The sequence below is a fragment of the Myotis myotis genome, unplaced genomic scaffold (assembly GCF_014108235.1).
Source record: "Myotis myotis isolate mMyoMyo1 unplaced genomic scaffold, mMyoMyo1.p scaffold_m19_p_14, whole genome shotgun sequence".
Lineage (NCBI taxonomy): Eukaryota > Metazoa > Chordata > Mammalia > Chiroptera > Vespertilionidae > Myotis > Myotis myotis.
The window spans coordinates 50,537,034-50,557,586 of record NW_023416318.1 but is presented as its reverse complement, the minus strand read 5'-3'; positions in this window follow the sequence as shown (position 1 = coordinate 50,557,586).

Sequence of the window (20,553 nt, the reverse complement as noted above, 5' to 3'; positions counted from 1 at the left end):
ATCATCACTGTGCACTTAGCGCCTCCATTTTCTTGCTTTGTAAGGAGATGAGTGATCCAGCCCAGAGGGTGCCGTAGAGGTGGGAGAATTGGTTTGGCTGAAGGGGCAGTGGGAAGGTTATGGACGGTGACAATGGCCTAGGTCTTGAAGCCCAAGGAGGCAGGGAGGGCCGCTCTCAGGGAGGAGGAGGTGGCAGGTGTGGGTCAGCGTCTGTCACCCGAGGCCTGGCACAGCAGGCCCTGGCAGTAGGCACCATCGGCACAAGCGGCAGAGCCAGGCCAGCAGAGCCCGGCTGTCCGCCAGGGGCTTCATACCTTGCCCTTTGGGAAGGAGATGTGGGCTACGCACAGGCAGTGCTTGTCATTCCCAGCAGGAAGGTTCTGGAAAGGCCCCGCAGACATTGGATCAGTGACCAGGAACCACCGCGCCTCAGGGGAACACAGGGCTCGGTCCTTGCCAGCCGTGCTCACACATTTTCATCAGCCTATCAGTCAAAACCCTGTGTGTTCTTGTGTGTGTGTGTGTGTGTGTGTAAAAGACACCTTATTTAATATAGGCCATCGATTCGTTAACATTGAACTCATAGCCACCAGCACCGCAACTCACGAACACCCGCATCTTCTCTGCGAGACACATCCCAGCCTCCCCACGCCAGGAGCACCATGCGCGAGGGCTGTCTGAAACGGTGACCTCACCCAAGAAAGCACAGAAACTCGAAAAACTCGGCCCCGGGCAGCAGAAAGGGCAGCTATTTACAGGATGAGAAGTGAGACAAGGAGGCTGAGCATCCTCTTGTTCACACTCAGCCGAGAGCGTGAGATCTGGGGAAGCTGCGTCCGCCTCTCTGAGCAGGTCCTCAACTGACCGTGAAGGGCCGACGGTATTGATTTTGGGGTCGCAAGTGAATTTGGCGAGTAGGTGAACCTGCATTGACAGAATCCACGCGGGAGAGGGATGGGCCAGCAGCAGTGGGTTTGGGAATCCCCTCACAGGAACCTGGAGGCGCTTTCCCAGTGATCCTGGCCCAGCCAGCCTCCTAAGGCTTGGGAGTGGGAGCCAGAGGCATCCTGCTCGGGGAGCCCCTCTGCTCCGCACAGGAGCGGCCTGCAGTTGCTGGATGGGGCATCACAGCTGGTCTCCCTCCGTAGGCGCTTCCGCTATGCTCTGTCTCAGGTCTTCCCAGCAGTCACAGGAGGCGGCATGGAGAAGGGTTCCCCTCACTCCTGAAGGGGACCCTCAGGGTTCGGGGGAAGTGAGTGGCCCAAGGCCCCCTGCCCATGGAGGCAAAGCTGAGAGCAGAGTCCCTGCATCAGGCTTCTTTCCAATTCAGCTTCATGCCCCAAGGTGTACTCACCCACTAGGGGTATTGTAAGAATTAAATGGTTAAGCCCCTTCTGGCATGGTGAACAGTGCACACGGTCGAAGTGGTGCCCTAAACGTGAGGTTGTTTGCACTTGCATAGGAAGGCGGGCTCAGTACAGTGTCCCTGCAGAAAAGCGAGGGAACCACAGCCATGCGTCGCCGGTTCTGCTTAGCTGCTGCGTGTGCTCCCCGCGCGAGGAGGCCAATGTGTGAGCAGCCATGATTGCTCTTGGAGACAGAGTTTATTTGTGTCCCATACATGTCCCAACACCAGACCCGTGGTTACCGCTAACTGCTTGGATCTGTGGACTCTGGTGACCACTGAATACAACTGCTCCTCCGTTGCTTTGTAGACACACTTCTTGATGTTCTTACCTTTTTGGAAATATTTCAAAGAATCCCCAACCCCAGCTTCTCATACGTCAGCAGATGAGAGTCAGTTTTCCTTTGCCTGGCTAGGCCATGCCTCTCAATTTATAGCCAATAATTCATAGGCGGGGACGTGGGAAGTGGAGTACCTGGGAAGGTTTGAAATTGTTCTTTTAGCCTCCCCTTTTTTTCTTTCTGGGCAGGACAGTTGTGGGATTCTGGGTCGCCTGGAGCCACTTGTACTACGGAGCATTCTGAGGTACAGCTCTCTGGCCTTGCTCCCTCTTCTGCAAAAGGAGGGTAGAAACACCACTCTTGTCTTCCTTCCAGCATGTTCTTGAGGGTTACGTAATTAAACACGGTATGTAGAAGCCCCCTGCTAACTACTAAGTGCTAAGTGTTAAACAAAAGTCTACTTACTAGCCACACAAAGGTTATCTTTCTGGAAAATGACAAGAAAGAAGGACAGCATCACTTAGCAAAAGCAGATTCTGTTCTTCGGTTTACAAATAAAATTCTGTACCTTAGGAGATGGCCTCGGGGTGGTCGTCAAGTGCTGCTCACGGGGCAGATGTTTCAGCCATGGTAGATGTGGTCCTGGGATGCACAGATAGGTAGAGATATGGCTTTATGCATAAATACACACACTCGCACTTTATGTATAGATGGGCTCATAGATGCGAGTTCTTTTTTGCATATTGAGAACTACCAATGTGGAATATATTTTCTTAAAAATGGCACTTATTTCACACCCGTGTACATTCTTGAGCCAAACTTGCCCCTACATGTGCAGCCCTGTGAACACACATGGAGTTTTAATACAAACGTTCCTACACATATTTGGCTTTGAGTTCTCGGGAGAAAAGGCCCATTGTCTCCACTGGGGGCAGAGCGGGAACCCCAAAGCAGGAAGGTCTCGCCCCAGCTTTTCCAGGGACTCGAACTCTGACCTTATGGAAGGTAGTTAATTTCTCTGCCCCCGATTCCCTCTCCAAACTTGCCCCACACACAAGGTGCCCATTCATACAGATGGTCTCACCCTGTCCCGGGGTGGGGGGTGGGGGGGTAGGCCACGCAATCACGCCCAGGATTCCTCTTTTCCTGGTCTTGAAGCCTTTAACTGAAACACATCCGAGACAATCCCGTGCCTGCTCTTCAAAGCCGCCTGCGGTCTGCAGACCTCGGGGCAGAGCCGCTGGGAGGACAGACCTCAGACCAGGAGAAAACCCTCCCGCCTGTTTCCAATCACGCGAGGAAGAGGCTCGGTGCCGAAATGGAGGCATTTCCTCCACCGGCCCCTGCTCCAGAATGCCCCCTTTGACAAACCTGGCTACGCAAACACGGGCAGAGGACTCTGGGAGCTCCGTGCCCTCCTGGCCCTGCCATTTATCCAATTTACACTGATCAGACCCACATTGGCAAATGAAAGCGTCCTCTTTCCTTCTGTTTGCATGAGCCACTCACGGGGGCAATTTGAAAGGATTGGATTTCCCCTTGGAAATGCTGGTATTTCCATGATTTGAAAAGTCTGGCTCAATTAGAATAATCTTCGGGCACTTCCTCTCCTTTTATGCAGGTAAATCACGGATAATTTAAAAGCAAGAGGACCTTTCGGACCATTGGGCCCGCCGCTTTCATCTGCTGGGCCCTGGTAATTGCCCTTCCATTGTGAGACCTCCGTGGTGAGCCGGGGGCTGATTAAGAGGTGAAGGGCTGGGTCCCCGCGAAGGGAGGGTCGAGGGCCGCCACACATGGCCTCTCCTTCAAAGACACTTCCTCTGCAGCAGGTATGTTAAATACCAAACCTGAGTCGGGTTACGCTCTCAATTGATGCCATATGATCCCAAGTGCCCAGACAAAGGCAGGCCGTGATTAGAAAGTTCAAGACTGCGAATGCTTCAGGGGGCAGGGGGAGCCCAGCGCCTGGGGACGGGGCGGGAGCCGGCACCGCGAGCTGACAGTGGTATGCGGCACCCCCCAAAACATGTTTGGAACAAGAGAAAATTGTTCTTTTACCTCGGCTGCCCACGCTCCCATCTGGCACACGATGAAAGCTCTGGCTGCCCCGCTCTCCGCGGGGTTGTGGGGACCGGGGAGCTCGCAGGGAGCGATGCTGTTGTGACTCGGCCTTCATTAGGCTCGTGTGCACGTCCCCTGCCCCTTCCACCTTGGAGAGGGAGTGCCTTGTTGTGACTGTGGCCTTGGCCGTGGCGGGGGCGGGGTCCCAGCTGGGGAACACTGGGGAGCAGCGAGGCTCGCCTGCTCCTTGTTATGGATGGGGACACTGAGGCCCAGCATCCATCAGTCTGTGGTGCCTAAGCAGGGCCAGAGCTTAGGTCTCCACCAGCTCCCGCTGTCCTGGAGGGGAGGCGGGGAGGGGAGGTACAGGCCAGGCCCCACCCTGCCCCCTCACTCAGGCCTCCTGGCCCCCCAGCTGCCCCCAGAGGCGGGATCTGAGACTCACGTGGAGCAGATGGGCAGGCGGCAGGCAGGAGCAGGACAGCAGCGGTGCAGTAGGCCACATGCTCTCAGGGCAGCCCCCAGTGCCAGCCTGGGAACCGAGGGTCCGAGGGGTGGGGAGGAGGAAAGGGGATGAGGCCAGAGCCCCCAGGCTCCAGTCCCTTGCTGCTGCTGGCTGGTTCAGATCCACGCTAAGGGAGTCTCTTTTCCACCGAGGCCTTGTTTTTCCTCTCTCAGTAACAGCGTGGGGGAGGAGCTAGGGAGCTGGGAGGGCAGGTGCTCACAATCAGGGTCCCCCACAGGTTCTGTGCAATTGAATTCGTGGCTTTAGCGAGGCGCATCTAGCCTCTGTGGTGACTCCTCGTAAAGAGACTGCAAGGCCCAGGGAGCCGCCTCTGTGAGCACCAGGAGCAAGTGGGAAATGACAGAGCCATGGCCAGCCGGGGGTCTCCAAGGACAGGCACTTAGCGTGTGTGTGTGTGTGTGTGTGTGTGTGTGTGTGTGTGCGTGCGTGTGTGTGTGTGTGGAAGCGCGCTCACCAGGCAGCCCTTCCAGCAGGCGAGCACATATGGCCAGAGAAGAGCAGCGAGGGAAAAGGGAATCCAACGAGAACAATGCGATCCCTATTTCTCGGACAACCCGCTAAGCACTTCCTCCTGTGAAACCCGAAAAAGGACCTAACCCTTTTGGCTCACCTAGGAAAACGCTGGGAGTCGGGGGTGATGAGGTTCTCAGTCTCTCCCTGGGTCTTGCTTTGGTTCCTTTACTACTTCCCACCTTGTCTGGAGCTTCACTGGGTACATTGTAATCATTTACACTTCAGCCCCAGCCTCAGACGGAGCCCAGCTGGAGGGCAGGGACCCACCGTGGTCCCGCAGCCCCTCCCGTCCGCCCAGGCTAAGCAGTTCCTTATGCAATGCTTGTCTAACGGAACTGAGGTTTGCTTCCCAGGTAGACCAAGGGTCTCCTTTGACAGCGGAGCAAGCCTTAGAGCTGAGAGCTGCGCACACTTGCCTGGTGAGTTATGTCCTGTGAGGTCCTGGAAGCGTTTCCTCCCGCCTCTGCCTCTGAATTCCTTCCTCAGATCGGGTGTGAACACACTCACCAGACAGCGCCCTGTCAGGGACCATCACAGCAATGAATGACCTCCACAGGCACGTGCTAATTGGGTGACTCATTTGTTCTCATCATCCTCCCATTCTATGAGTTCGTTACTATCACTGTCCTGATTTCCCAGAGGAGGACTTGGAGGCACAGAGAGGCTATGGGACTTGTCCAAGGCCACACAGCGAGGACGCGGCAGAGCCAGGAGGCAGACCCAGGCAGACGGTCTGGTGTCAGCGCCGGTGCTCGCCGCCTCTCCATGCAGGCAGCGCCTGGCGGGGCCTGGCGAGAAGCAGGCGCTGAAAACCAAGTGCTGGTTCTCAGCTCTGTCTCCGTCGACTCCCCTGGGCCAGGAGGGTGCCAGGCCCCAGGGCAGAGCTGTGAGCCTCTCGTGGAGACCACCCACGGGGAAGGAGGAGGTTGCCATTTCCCTGTCATTCTGAGTCTGGAAAAGTCCACAGCATCCCTGCAACCCCCCCTCCTCCCCCAGACCCTCGGTGCCTCCGAGTTGGAATGGTCTGAGCCCTGGGCCTCCGGGGACGGCCCTCTGTGTCAGGGCCCCTCCTGACAGCCCCTGGTTATGTTAGAAGAAGATCCAGGCCCCTGGGTGTTCCCTTCTCCAGGAAGCACTTGAAAAATGCAGGGAGGCAGAGAAGTTCAAGGTTTGGGTATCTGCTGCCCTTGGTTCTGCCCAGGAATTCTTTAGCTGATTACACGGCTCTCACTTCAACAACACCAGCTTTGTGTCCTGGGCTATGGGAAGGCTCCTCGCCGGCACCGCCACCCCCGCCACGGAGGGGCATCTGTCGGGAAAACACATCTGGAGAGAAGTATTTCCACCAGATTTTATAAATACTCCAAGGGCAACCGTGTCTTGAAGAGTTCTTTCTCCTTTCTCCTTTTTTCCTTCGAGCTAACAGCTCCTGCGAAGGCCCCCACGTCCTCAGAAATCCCTGGAATGAACTGTGCTGCAAACCACTGAGAAAGAATGTGACAGGCCTCCTCTCCGAGACCTCGGGGCTGGTGGTGGACATCTTGTGCTCGCGCAGGGGACACAGCCTCCGGGGGGTGGGGGCAGGAACCCCCCAAGCTCGGTCCTGCTGCTGAGAAGCTGGGCCATGGGCTGGGATGAGCCCGTCAGTGTTCCAGTGGGAACCTTTCTTGGGGCAGATATTTCTCAAGCCCTGACTACAGTAGGGAAGTCTATTTAGACTGTCCTTTCGCTCAAAGCCAATATGCGCAACGTTGTTTTTTCATTTCTCTGATTTCCCCCTGTGTCTCTCTTACTCCCTGAACATGTCTGCAGCAGCAGGAAGAGGAGTCCCGAGATGAATGTGCGGCCCTGGTGCTGGGAGACAGCCTGACGGGGAGGGAGATCACGCCTCAATGAAAGGAACACTCAGTTCACTGTGCTCAGCCCGGAGAGGCCCACAGAGGGGTGGGCCCAGAGGTGAATGATGACTTGCATGCCCTCACGCTGAACATCCTCACAGGAACCCTGTAGCCCTGCCGGCGTGGCTTAGTGGTTGAGCATCAACCTATGAACCAGGAGGTCGCGGTTCGATTCCCCGTTGGGGCGTGCAGGAGGCAGCCAATTGATGATTCTCTCTCATCACATGCTGGTAAATGGTCAAACTAGAACTCTAAGCCAGGCCCATCTGACTTTCTGGCTTGTGCCATTAACTACACACCAGCTCTGCTGAGCACCCCTCAGAGAGCTCTCCAGCCCCTGGAGCAGGCACAGACAGAGTGGGGTCAACATGCAAAGAGGGGTGTAGGTCAACCGCACTGCAGTGGTTTGGAGGTGACAGGGATTTCTGTGAGGTGGGGAGGGGAGTGGAGAGGAGCATGTCAGTGCAGGTGTGAGAAGTCCTCTATTCTTTGTCCTGGTATGTCTCACCTCTTGTGTCTTCATAGCCACATAGCTTCAGAGCTCACGCTGCCTCTTCCAGGAAGCCTTCCTGAACTGCTCCCGTATCAGGGACCTCTCCCTCCCCTACTCACCGGTAACAGGTACAGTCAGTGCTGAAGCCAACACAGGCTAGGTTAGTATACTTTCTGCCACAAGGGTCTTGCCTTCCCAGCTAGATTGCAAATTTGTGAGGTGAGGCCCAGGGCTCCCAATGTTCTATTTTCCAGGGCATAGAATCCAGCACCAGGTAAAGGGGTGTAGAGTGAAAAGAAGGGCAAACTCTGGTGAATAAGGGTAACAGGCTGGTGACAAACTGACACAAATTGGAATGAAAAAACCAGTGAGGCGGGCCATCCTTTCCGAATGAGGAGAGAGTAGGCATACCTGTGGCTGCTTCGATGACTCAAAGGCTCTGCGTCCCAGGATGCCATTCCCAAAGACCCAGCTGCTCCCTGGCAGCTCGAACCGGCACTCAGGTGAGTTGGTCACTGAAGGTGCTGGGGAAATCCATAAACAGACAAATTAAATGTTTGGGGTATTTCTTAGACACCTGATACTTTTCTTATTTTATCCTCAAAACACACTGTAGATGCTTTTAATTACAGCAGCAACTTTAAAAAATTATAAAATGATTCATGTTGATAGAGAAAAGGTTGTAATGCAGAGAAAGCAAAAGGAAGGAAATTTAAACAATCACTTCTCATCACCCTGCAGTAACCTCTTTGGAAATCTGTTGCATAGTTTCCAAAATTTCATGAAAATATGTGTTTTTCCTCAAATGGAATTACATTACATATCCTGTTTTTAACATGCCTTTTTTCCCAGTTAACAGCATGACTACTTTTTTCCCTGTCATTGAATATTCTAGCTTGTTTTAATGCTACAGGGTATTCATTATATTAAAGTGCATTGATTTACTTGGTCTACTGTGTCCATACCCACAGCTTACTAAGTGCTTAGTAAATATTTGTTGAATAACTTACTTAAATGAATGCTGAATAGTTAGGTTGTGTTTCTAAATATTTGCTGTTACAAACAGCACTGCAGCAAACATCCTTTTAGCTAAATCATTAACACGTTGGTAATTATTTCCTTAAGATCAACCCTCCAGAGTGGAATTGTTTGGTTAAAGAGTATGACCATCTTTAAAACATTTGGATCATCTCCAGAAATGTTATGCCAATTTGCAGTTCTATCTACAGTACCAGACTATACACATTTCCTTTCATCTCAGCCAATTCATGGTATTAAAAATGTCTTTTCTGATTGAATAGGTCAAATATAGAATCTCATTTTGACATAATTTGTAATTCTTTGATGTTTAGTGAGGTTGAATATTTTCCCACATGCTTATCGATCATTTATGTATCTTTTATGAATTGCCTTTTTATGTCTCTTACCCATTTAAAATTTTGTTGATCATTTTTATTATCGACTTACAAGTGTTCCTTTTATTAAAATATTAATCCACTGGGTACATATAAAGTTGCACACTTGGCATTTTATTTTAGTTTCTTTATCATTTTTAAAGACTGTGCAATCACTTCAATCTTCCATTTATGTTTCTGTTCTTTGACTTCGTGCTTAAGAAAGGCCATCTATACCTCTGAGGTCATAGCTAGTCAATCACAGTTTTATCCCCGTTTTACAGGTAAAACAATGTGGTTCGCGGAGTCCAAAGTCAGACAGCTCAGGAGTAAGATTTTATGTTTGATTTCAAACCCCCACGCTCTGTCTGTGACATCAGGATGTCTCCTTTCTGCAACAATATTCCGAATTACTCAAGTCAGCTCTCTTGAGCAGTTGGCCTACAGATGTGTAGAGGCAGAGAGGCCTGAGTTTCAGGAGTAGATGATAATGAGAGAGCCTGAAAGTTAATTCTGCAGAGTCACACCTAATATCCCCTACTCGTCTCTGCCGTGTGGACCCTGAGCGCTCGTAACTCAGTACACTCTTCTGCAAAGGTGTCCTTGGTTGGACACATGGCTGGCCCCGGAGGGGCGTGAAGAATTTCACCTGCTAGTAAATTGCCCTGATACCGAGAACCTGCAGAGTGGAAGGATGGCTGAGGCCTTGACCTTTAGATGCTTTGAGCCATTCTGGGTGTGCTCTCATTGCCCTCCCAGCCCCCATACCAGCCACCATGCCAAGCTCCAGAGCTGGGGGAGAAGAGGGAGAACATGATTTCCCTGCAGGGCCTACGATCCATAAGGGATATCATTTGACCTTCGTGCTCCTTTGCACTTGGACACCTGGAGAGGAAACTGAGCAGGGAAGCAAGTGGAACTGTGGCAGGGCTTTTAGAAAAGAAATAAAACCCTAGCTGTTTGGCTTAGTGGGTAGAGAGTCAGCCTGAAGACCACAGGGTCTTGGGTTCAATTCTGGTCAAGGGCATATACCTTGGTTGTAGGCTCCTCCCCGGCCCTGGGCCTGGTCAGGTCTCATGCAGGAGGCAACCAATCAATGTGTTTCTCTCACATCAATGTTTCTTTCCCTTTCTCTTTCATTCTCCTTAAAAACCAATGGGAAAAATATCCTTGGGTGAGGATTAACAAAACAACAACAACAAAACGTTTTTTTAAAAGAAAAGAAATAAAGACTTCCAATGATCCCTATGGATAGTTCTCAACTCATTCCAGGGCCTGAAAATATATATATGGCTAAGTGTCCATTTGACCGGTAGCTATGATGCTATGATGTGCACTGACCACTAGGGGGCAGACACTCAACACAGGAGCTGCCATGATGCACCCTGGCCATTTAAAAATAAATGATACCATGGACCTGGAGCCGACAAACCAACACTCGGCTTCCCCCAAGTGGGACACAGACCCTGCCACCACCCCAGAGCGACACCCCACCAAATCGCAGCTAACGCTGTCAAGACCCCATGGTGAAAAATGTGGCCCACAGCCCAGCCCAGCCTGGAACAGTCACTGTGGGCGCCGGATAATGATGTCACATAGCAACGCCTGTCTTCCTCTCCCTAGCAACTCGCCTCCTTGGAGTTTCTTCAGCCCAGGAACCCAACTTGCTTTATAGCCAGGTACAAACATTTTACAGTTCAACCAAATGTTTGTGAATTGTTTTCCCATGCCTCATCTCATTCGATCTTCACAGAAGTTCTGGAGTAGGTAGATAGGAGACTCGGTAGAATCCTATTTTCTTTTCATTAGCAAGACAACAGAGATTTAGAAAGTTTAGAAACTTGACCCGACTGAAAAGAAGTAAGAAATGGTGGAACTTGAAAATGACTTCAGGTTTTCTCACTGCGCAGAATATAGTCAGACACTGCTGCAGTTAAATATTTTACCCTTTGTTCTCCCTGCATGATCTACAATAATAATCTGCTTCGTGTTGATATTTACTGCTGTGTTGCTGACAATTACCTGAAAGAGAAGTTAGGGTGCTTCACTGGGCTGAAAAAAGTTTAGTTAAATCAGAAAGCAGGTCTAATTAAGCAAGTTTATTCAATATATATAAAAGGCTAAGTTGACTCGCACACACGTGATACATATAAAGCTCTTGCTGGCGCCAATGACTTGTGTGTGTTTCGATCTGTCATTGTTGATTATGAATTTGGTTGACAGTTCTATTATAGAGAAAGGGTAAATAGCAATATTAAAATATTTCTTCTAATTAATTTCCTTTCAATGTGCATGAATCCGTGCACTGGTACACTACTTATATAATAAGCTAGCAGCATGTGTAGTGTCAGACGAAATATTTTTATTCCTCTTTTCATAAACAATTTTTTGAAAAAATCCATAATTGCTGTTGTGCCTTCAATGAGCATCAAAGGAAGAAAAGTCTTTGTGTTCATTCCCTTAAAGAGAAATTTCTTTTTCTCTTAAGAAATAAATCACTACGGCACCTCTAATAGAGCTTAAGAGAATAAAATCAGCTTTTTGATGGGTAAAAGTATAAATGTGGACTATTTACTCAACCCCATGACTTGGGGAGAGCGGTGTTAGACGAAGATTCACTGTGTAATCCCAGTGTTGGTCGTCAGCCATGGTGGAGGTTTTCTACAGCACGAATCACATGAGCTCCTCCTGCAGGCACAGGGACCTCAGTCATGCGGGCAGAGGGATGGGCAGGGCCTGGATGGGGAGCTGATGGAACTGGAGTTCTGAGTGGCAGTGGCGAAAAGCATCTTTAGCGATCTGTGTCACCCACACCCTTCTATCAAGAGATTGGGGGGGATGAAGGGCCCAGCTTGGTGGTTGACATTCTGTGTGCGCGAGCTGGCATCCCTTCTTATAGGCTATCAGTTAGTAAATGCATCATCATTCACCTGTTTTTATAACGCCCCTTTTTGTAATAGCACATGTAATAGAACTTAATAGGGAGTCCAAGGCAAGAAATATGACTAGAGCAGAAAGAATAAAAGCGAAAGCCCTGCTTCCCCACATCCTCCTGCACAGCGCTGGGTGTGGGAGTGGAGTGAGATGGGGACCCTCCCTGTTTCCACCTGTGCCCACTGAGGACATCAGGGACTGGGGAAGGAACAGGATCCTGGCCATCTCCTCCCAGTTCATTTCTATTCCTCGGCTAACTAGGAATCTGAGGAATGGGTGGTGATTCTGATATTTTAAAAAAAGTAGGTGAAATAAATGGCGGGACAGCTTAGTGAAATGAGCAGCTTCTCTCTCCATCGCTGCCCCTGCCTGTGGAGGTAGCAGAGCCCTGGAAAGTGAGGAAGGGAAGGGACCCTCCTTGTGCATTTCCATGTCGGTGGCCCCGTGTAGCTCAGTTTTTTCCAGGCAGTTTCCAGGCCTCACAGACATGCCCATTACTTTACTCTTAGGCTGGCATTTGTGGAAATTGACAGAGGAGCCAAGCTTCTTGGAAACCCATGGAAAGCTGTTAGAACCGAGGTAACTTTCTGCTGTGATGGAACAAAGAGAAAGAAATCAAAGGATGGCTGTTTCCCTGGGGCGTTGGGGGGGGGAGTGGTGGCGGGGAGGGGGGGACGGAATTGGGGGGGGAAGATGGTGGGGAGGGACCAGATTGCCCTTTCCCCTGACCCAGTCATTGAGACCATATTTTTGATATCCAAGCTGCCTCCACTAATAATTTTCCTGACTTTCCAGCTAGAATCTTCTCGACAAGGCACTCCCAACTTTGGAGCTACTTTCTACCAGTATCTGGGCAACCCTGGCATGCCCGCCTCCGAAATGAATTCCTCTGCCAACTATATGTTTGGTTCGGATCTCGCACATGGCGCGCACAGCGTGCCGCCGACAGAGCCCGCGGAGGCCGGGGCTGGGCACTCACCAGCCTGCTCCAGGCCCAGCTTGGTTACGGCAGAGCTGGTTTCCCTCCAAGATGTCTCAATCAGCGGGGCCTCCACACACTTTTTTTTTTTTTTTCTAACGCTGTCCTCTCATTGCCTGTGTTGGAAGGATCAGGCATGGGAGGGACGCTTTCATCCCTGGCAGGGAATGTGTGGGGAGCTGAAGCAGGACGACGGGATTGGGAACCGGGAGGGGTGTGCATTGTCTGCCGTGGCCTATCACCACTCAAATCCAGTGTGTAGGTTAATAAGGCTTCAACTTTAAAGGAACGGTGCACATCTGAGTGACAAGCTGGTGAATGAGAGTCAGGGGGAAGTGCTGCGCTTGGAAAGGTCCCCGTTTCCTGAGCTGCAGTTGAATTTTAAAAAGCGGGACTTATCAGTTAGTGGGGGCAGACACCTCCGAGAGCCTGGGCCGCATTGCAAGCTCACATGGCTCTGCGAGCGCCCACCTCCCAGGGGCTCCGAGGCCGGCAGATCAATCAATCGCCTTAGGTCATGGCTAGTTATTGTTCTTGAATCAAAGAGTGACTAGAACCCCGCGCTCACGTCAGAACCATCGACGGCGACAGCTGAGACTGAGTCTTGTGCTGGCATCCAAATGTGTCAGGAAAGTTTTGTTCTGAGATTATTTGGGGCCTTTTTTTTTTTTTTTTTTTAAAGAAGTCTCAAATAATACTTATCCCGCAGCTCCACACGCTGCAGCCTTTGAGTTGTGCTTTGCCTACGATCTGGAAGTCCCCCAGGGATGGTCCATTCAGGTGCCGGGCCCTGCGCTCAGGTGCAGGACACCCTGCCTCCTGGCTTTCCGCCACAGCCATGTCCCCCGGATGCATGGGCCCCTCCTGTCAACGCAGTGAGGAGCCCACGGCAACGCAAATAGGGATTTCTGATCTTTTTGGTTATAACAATGCAAACCAGGAAGATAACTCTTTAAAATGAAAAGAACAAACCTGACTTTTACAGAATGAAAAAAATGCTTTTCTGTGAAAGTGTGCATCTCTGTCCACATATATACTTATATTTACAAAATTCCAACCATGGTAAAAACAACATTTTGTATCTTAATTTTTCAAAATTCTTCACATCCTACTGGAAATATTTCAAGAGTGTCATAATTACCATTTTTGATGACTGTACTTATATGGCGGGCCATCTTATCTTTGGGGAGTAGTTAAAATGTTTGCCATTTTTCCAACGCAGCTGAAATTAGAATTTTCATAAAATTTTGTCTTAACTATATATTTTCAGGCAAGCCAAAAATGGCCTAAAGGGCACGGATATTTTTAGGGCTTTTGCTACATGGGTTATATAAGTTTCTAAAATTTATGTTAGTTTATAACATCATCAGAATATGAGTGTACTAGTTACATCTGACTTTGCCAGCATTAAGAATTGTCAAATTTTTAAAAGTCTACTGGAAATTTACTAAAAGAGTAGTAGATTTCAGGTGTTCTAATCACACACAAAGAAATGGCAACCATGTGAGGAGATGTGTTAACTAGCTTGATTGGAGTAATCATTTCTCTCTCTCTCTCTCTCTCTCTCTCTCTCTCTCTCTATATATATATATATATATATATATATAATCATGTTGTACACTTTAAATATACCATCTTTATTTAAAAATAAATAAAAATTAAAAAGTGAAAAGTAAAGAAGATTTCAGGTGAAAACCCTGGTTGTCATTTGCTTTACAGATTTTAGCAGAAGACAGAATGTGAGAAGTAAATGCTTAACAGAAGTCCCCAAACTCACCGACGAGCTGGAACAGGCATTTGAAGAAACAGATGTTCAGGGGTTAGGGAGTGAAGTCTGGGAATGGCTGGCGATTGAGTTGAACGGGACGGAAGTAGGTTCCGAGTGAACTGAACCGCTGCTACTCAGGCAGAGCGAAGAGCTTGGCCTGGTGGAAAAGGACCACAGGTGTGCGGCTTGATGAGAGGGATGACCAGGCCCGTGTATCGGAGGCTAATGCGTCCCCATGTCATTTACCTTTCTCACAGTGCATGAATGGATTCAGATAACAGCAGTGCCAATATTACTCATGTTCTAAACTTTTTGGCAGACGTTACCTTAAAATCAATGGCACAGTCCTTTCTGAGCTCCATCATTTCCGGGGTCTGTTACCTTGGGGAGCTAACTTCCTCCTGCCACACATCCACTTTCTGGAACACAGGCCCGGTCATCTCTACCCCCAAGGATGGCTTTGAATATGACATGAGTTAAGGCAAGTAAAACAGAGCCTGGCCAATGGCAAGCACTTGACACATGGTAGCCATTACCCCTATCACCATTATTATATACAACAAGCACAAGCTGTTGAATGGAATTTGCCCATTTCTAAGGGCTTTTACTTTCGGGGGGAAAGAGTTGAGCGTTTGCGGCTCTTCTTGGATCATAACCGGTTCACCTGAACTCTGAGAGCTTGGATTTGATGAACTCAAAGGACCGGTATAGCCTGGATATGCCATGTGCTCACCTGCCCGGGGGCTCATAAACGTCCATTAGGTCACGGGCTGCCGCTCAGGCACATGGTTTTCTTGTTCAGGGTGGGTACGGGGTGGGGGTAGGAGGTGGGAGGGAGGTGGGAATGGCGGAGGGGTTGTATGAGCTTTGCTTTGCCTCTTGTTCTGGTGCTGAATGGCCCCAGCGTGTTGGCTTTCTTGCTGATCTTTGGCTGCTATTTCTTGGTGGTTTTGATTCCTCCAGTATTTCTCACCTCATTTCTCACCTCCTCTTGCTTTTGCCCTTTCCATAAACATCAGGCAGCTTTTCACGTCCGGTCCACTGTAACTTACTAGAGACCTGGGTATTATTGCGAAACCAAGTATCAATCACATAGAAGCTTGTGACATGATATGTATGTGTGTAAGCATATTGATGTAGTGGTACCTTTAGATACATATGCTAAAAGCGGGGAGCTCTCTGGGTGCAGGGGTCTTAGCCATCGAGAGGGTAAGGGATTGAGGACGGGATGATTTGTTGAGCACTGAGGGTGAAGATCTTAGAGGACTGGAGCAAACTGGAGGAGCACTGACCACCTTCTAGAGCCAGAGACAGACTAGAGAACAGCGATCATGAAGAGACTGTCAGAGTTGTTAAATATTTGTAACTTCAATCTGCAAAGAGCAGTTTAAAAAAATGCACGGCCTCTCTGCCAATCTCCTAAAGGTCTTAGGACAGGGGTGGGCAAACTTTTTGACTCGAGGGCCACAATGGGTTCTTAAACTGGACCGGAGGGCCGGAACAAAAGCATGGATGGAGTGTTTGTGTGAACTAATATAAGTTCAAAGTAAACATCATTACATAAAAGGGTACGGTCTTTTTTTTTTTTTAGTTTTATTCATTTCAAATGGGCCGGATCTGGCCTGCGGGCCGTAGTTTGCCCACAGCTGTCTTAGGACCTTCATGGACAACCCAGCCGTGTGGAGGCTCAGAGACACCTGATTACACCAAGCAAGACAGGTGTGTGGGAAGCTGGGTGTTCCCAGGACTCGCACCTGTATAATTAGCATCTTCTTTTGCTAAAGCCATTACCCATTTAACTGCTCCAGTGAGGTCTCAGGCCATTGTCAGCTTGTGGGGTGCAGAGGTACTTCCCTTCCCTGTGCAAACTGTGGGCGCGTTTGTCCTGCATTGCTGCATGCCTGTGATGTGTCTGGGTGCTTACACACTTTCATTTAATTCTCATATGAAGCCCCTCAAGAAAGTATTGTCATCCTTATTTTGTATTCAAGGAAACATTTCTCAGGCTAAACCTCAAGTTCTGTGGAACCAGGACCTGGCCCAGTGTGTAAGGCTGCAGCACACTTACCTGGAGAGGCAGGAGCACCAGGAAGTTCAAAGTCTGGGTTAGGAGTCAGATTTTCCTGTACCAAATCCTGGCTTTGCCATGAATTAGATATAGAACTTCTCCCAGGGCACCTAGGATGAAGATGAAATGAAATGAAATGAAATGATGTAGATAAAGCACTTAGCACGGGGCTGGTCAAAATGAGTGATTCATACATTTCACATGATCAGTAATAATAGCTAGAAGTCCCACCCTGAAACCCGCCCTCTCCCCCCACCCCCACCCCCACCCAACCCCCGCCACAATGATCATAACATTTCAGATGAGTGTGCCTGGTCCTTAGAGTATCAGGATAATTCCTCGCATAGATCTAGAGCGAGAAGAACTGTCCCAAGCCAGACTCTGCTCTGGTGGACGCATTTATTCAGTCCTCAGCTAGGAGGTGTCTGAGTCAAGATTCTATCTCAGGCGGTTGCCTCCAGAGTCAACACTCTTCACCCACCATGCTATGCTGCCTGGCCTTGCTTTTGTGTTTGTGGCCAAGCCTGGAACAAGAATAACCTTAGCGATTAGGAACCTAACTGGGACGGAGAAAACTTGGGTCTCACTCATTTGAAGTTAGCTCAGAAAGTGCCGGCCTTTTAAGGGATTGCTTTCCATATAAGATGTCGAATGACACACATTTGTTCTGAATGATTAACTTTGCAGCACATGGATAACACAAATTATTTGTAGCAATACGAACAAAAGCAAGATGCTAGTTGAAGAGTTACCTTTAAGAGCTGTAGCCTTTTAATGGCTTACCAAAAAACCCTACCAGCTGCATTGTTCTATTACAAGTAATTCAGAAATTTCTATAGAGACACATTGAAAAGGCATGATTGCATTGAATGTCTAGATTTATCTAAGCTCACCACTGAGCGAGATGCTTAATGTTATTACATATGATTGTTATGCAACAACCACAAACTCATGGTTTTCGTTATTATCCCCATAGGTGAGGAAGGGAGGCGCAGAAGTGTTCAGAGCTTACCCACGTTCTCAGAGCCCGAAACAGAGATAGGGAGACGCAAAGTCAGAATTCCATGACTGTTAGTGTTCTTTCTATTTCACCATGTTCCAATGTGAGCAGACATCGGGCTGTTGAGATGAAAACTAGTGAATGCTTTTAGCCTGGATCACATTTCCCAAACGTTCATAGGTGACACTGAGGCCACATGGACCAACCGTAGGCTGGAGACACTGAGAGTGTGCCTGAAGTGGGAGGAACTCTCAAACAATGGCAGCTCAGAGTTATTCAAGGTCAGAGTAGGCAGGATAATGGACACGCAGGTCAGTAAGGGATAGGCATGTATCTGGGGACAAAAGGGATGAAGTGTTCAAAAACAAGAATGGGATCAGACACCAATAATCAGAGTGTTGGAATCTGAGCCTGGCTCTGAGTGAGGAACTGCCTTGCAGGAACCTCTTGTACGTTCTCTGCCAGGATGGAGGACTGTTTTGGACAGGAGGAAGTCCAGGAGTCCAGGAGCTGCATTCGCTGAGCGAGGATGAGGCGTTGTAGTGAAGGTGGGTTCCAGGAGCGGGTGGTGGGGTGGGGGAGGAGAGGGTCATGGAATGAATAAACCTCTATAACCAAGTTGAACTTCTAAAACTAGAGTGAGCAATAGAACTTTCCGTGATAAGGGGGCGTTCTCTATCTGTGGTATCCAATACTTAATATGTGGTTAGTGCGAATTAACCACACATTTTACTGAAGTAGGGGACTAAGGTTTTTACTTGGGTAGTCATTTTAAATTGAAACGCAAACTGTCATGTGTGGCTAGTGACTGCCATATTGGACAGCACAACTCTAAGAAGTGATGATGTTCCGCTGAAAAAATTAAAACTCTATAAACCCCTTTGTTCAGGAGCTACTCAAACACGGTGGAGATGATTAAGACACAAGCGCGTGAAACAGTCCTTATAGATTAGCAAAGCTTCCACTGGGAATTTATTTTATGGTGGATGAGACAACAAAAGAAAATATGTATTGTGATAGCAGAAAAGATGGATTTCAACCCAAATAAATTCTATAAAAAACTGTTTTATTCAAAAGCCCTATTGGGCAATTACACCTGCTAGGTGGGGTTTTTGTTGGGGGTGTTGTTTTGGGGTGAGGATGCTAAGGCTAAAAATAAATTGTTTATTTTTGTCTTGGAAAATTCACCTCAAAAGAATGACTTGAGCATCACCATTAAAATTATATTATAGGGGAGTCACTCATCACTTGGTGAACTCTGAACTTTCAGGTTGTTTTGCTCACGAACCCCTCAAAGAAACAGGCAAATGCACACAGATCCTCCAAAGGCTGAAAGTAAATTCTGGTTAGTTCTCTGATTGTCAGTGTGATGACTCCATCTCAGGGTGTCCTGCTCCAGCAAATATGTGGTAGCCTGGGTCACAGCCACTGTCCTACCAAATAATGCTCCTGGGCACGGTGGCTGGTGATGACCTGGTGAGGGATGGGTGGTGGTGGTGGGGGGGCACCAGGGCCTCTCTTTTCCTTCCACGGAGGTGGGAATAAGCCTTGTTTCCTTTATGGAAACCCAGAATTCCAAAGGCGGAGGAGGTGATGGCTGCTCCGTGGCTGTTAACAGGGTTTCTGGAGTCTTGCCTCTCCTGAAGCTCCCTGTATCCTCTGTGAGTCTTCCCTGGACTAGAAGACCCTGCAAATGGTACAGATCTCCCCTCTCAGGAGACGGAGTAAATGACTTAATGCGCCTATTACATCTTAATTTTTAAAAATGATTTTATATCCTGGGGTAACAGTGGAGAAGGTGTAATTTTATTATTATTAATTATTATTATATTATTACAGTTTTCCAGTCTGGCTCTTTGATGTTTACAAGTTAAGACAACATGTGATTTCCAAGCCAGATTTCCTAACCTTAAACTACCTCTCCGTTTGGCTCCCATCCATGCTATTCTGTTTTAGGTCTTGTTTATGTTTGGCCTCCGTAGTGAGTTGGCTGTGCTGTTTATTTTGTCACATGGCTCTAAGGCATCGGGAGAAAACAGCATTTTGGATGGTGTCTCCATTGAAGCACAGCTACAAAGCTTGGGTGTCAATGCCTGCCAGCACCTGCCGGGTGGCCGAGCCCTGGGTTGCCTGTTGACTCCTATTGACTTCTGCCTCGTCCCCACCACCAGCTTCTAAGGGTGTGAGCTTCATACAGTCTGGATTCTTTGCTCTAACTAGAAAGATCCTGCTCGACAATGATGCTCGGCTTCAGTCATCACAAAATGAGCTCTCTGTGTGTGTGGTATACCTTGAGATCAGACAGAAAAACTGTGCTGGGGACAGATTGTCCAAGTTCTTGAATGCCAGGCCAAGGGGTTCACATCTTAGAATGTGAGGTGGTGGTACCTGAAGTGTGTTCCCTAGAAAGCAGTATCAGCTTACATGGCAACTTGTTACAAATGCAAATTCCCAGGCCCCATCCTAGACCTACTGTCTCAGAAACTGTTGCATTAGCTCTCCAATGCCTGTTTCCACAGGCCCTCAAGGTGACAGGTGTGTGCTCAGGGTCAGGAACATGGGCATAACGAGTGGGGAGCTCACTGAAGAGTGCTAGGTAGTGGAATACACGACCATTTATATTTGTATTGAAAGGGCTCACCCAGAACCGGAGAGGAAATGGAGCCAGTGGAGAAGAGCCAACCAACTTTATTGCAACATTCTGAGCAAGGACAGGATGACGGTCTGAGCCAGGAAGCAGCAGCAGGGCTAGAGTACACGGGACCCATCTGAAAGGCGTCCTTCCAGGAGATGGGATTTACAACGCTTGACCCCTGGTTAATTATTGAACTTGAGGACAAGAAGTCTGGGGTGATGACTCCCAGCTTTTGTCTTAGCAAGATATTGATGCTATTGAACAAGATAGGAAACAAGGGAAAAAACACCCCCTTTTTCCTAGAACCAAACAAGGAGCCAGAGGATAACGATTCGACATTGAGTTGAATTTGTGTGGCTCTGGCCACTTGGCCAGCATGCCGGAGAAAGGATTCTGTTGAAAGGCAGACAATAAAGTATCGACCACAATGTCGTGAGCACGATGGGGCATATTGAAACCACATGCCTGGCGAAGCTGAGTGCATGTTGTGATGGTTCTGTCATCACTTCTGTTGCGCACCTGTACTTTCGGTGGGGAAAGGGCTGGTTGTGCAGCCTTGGGCTGAGACTGAACATAGACAGGAGTGTCCTGTTAG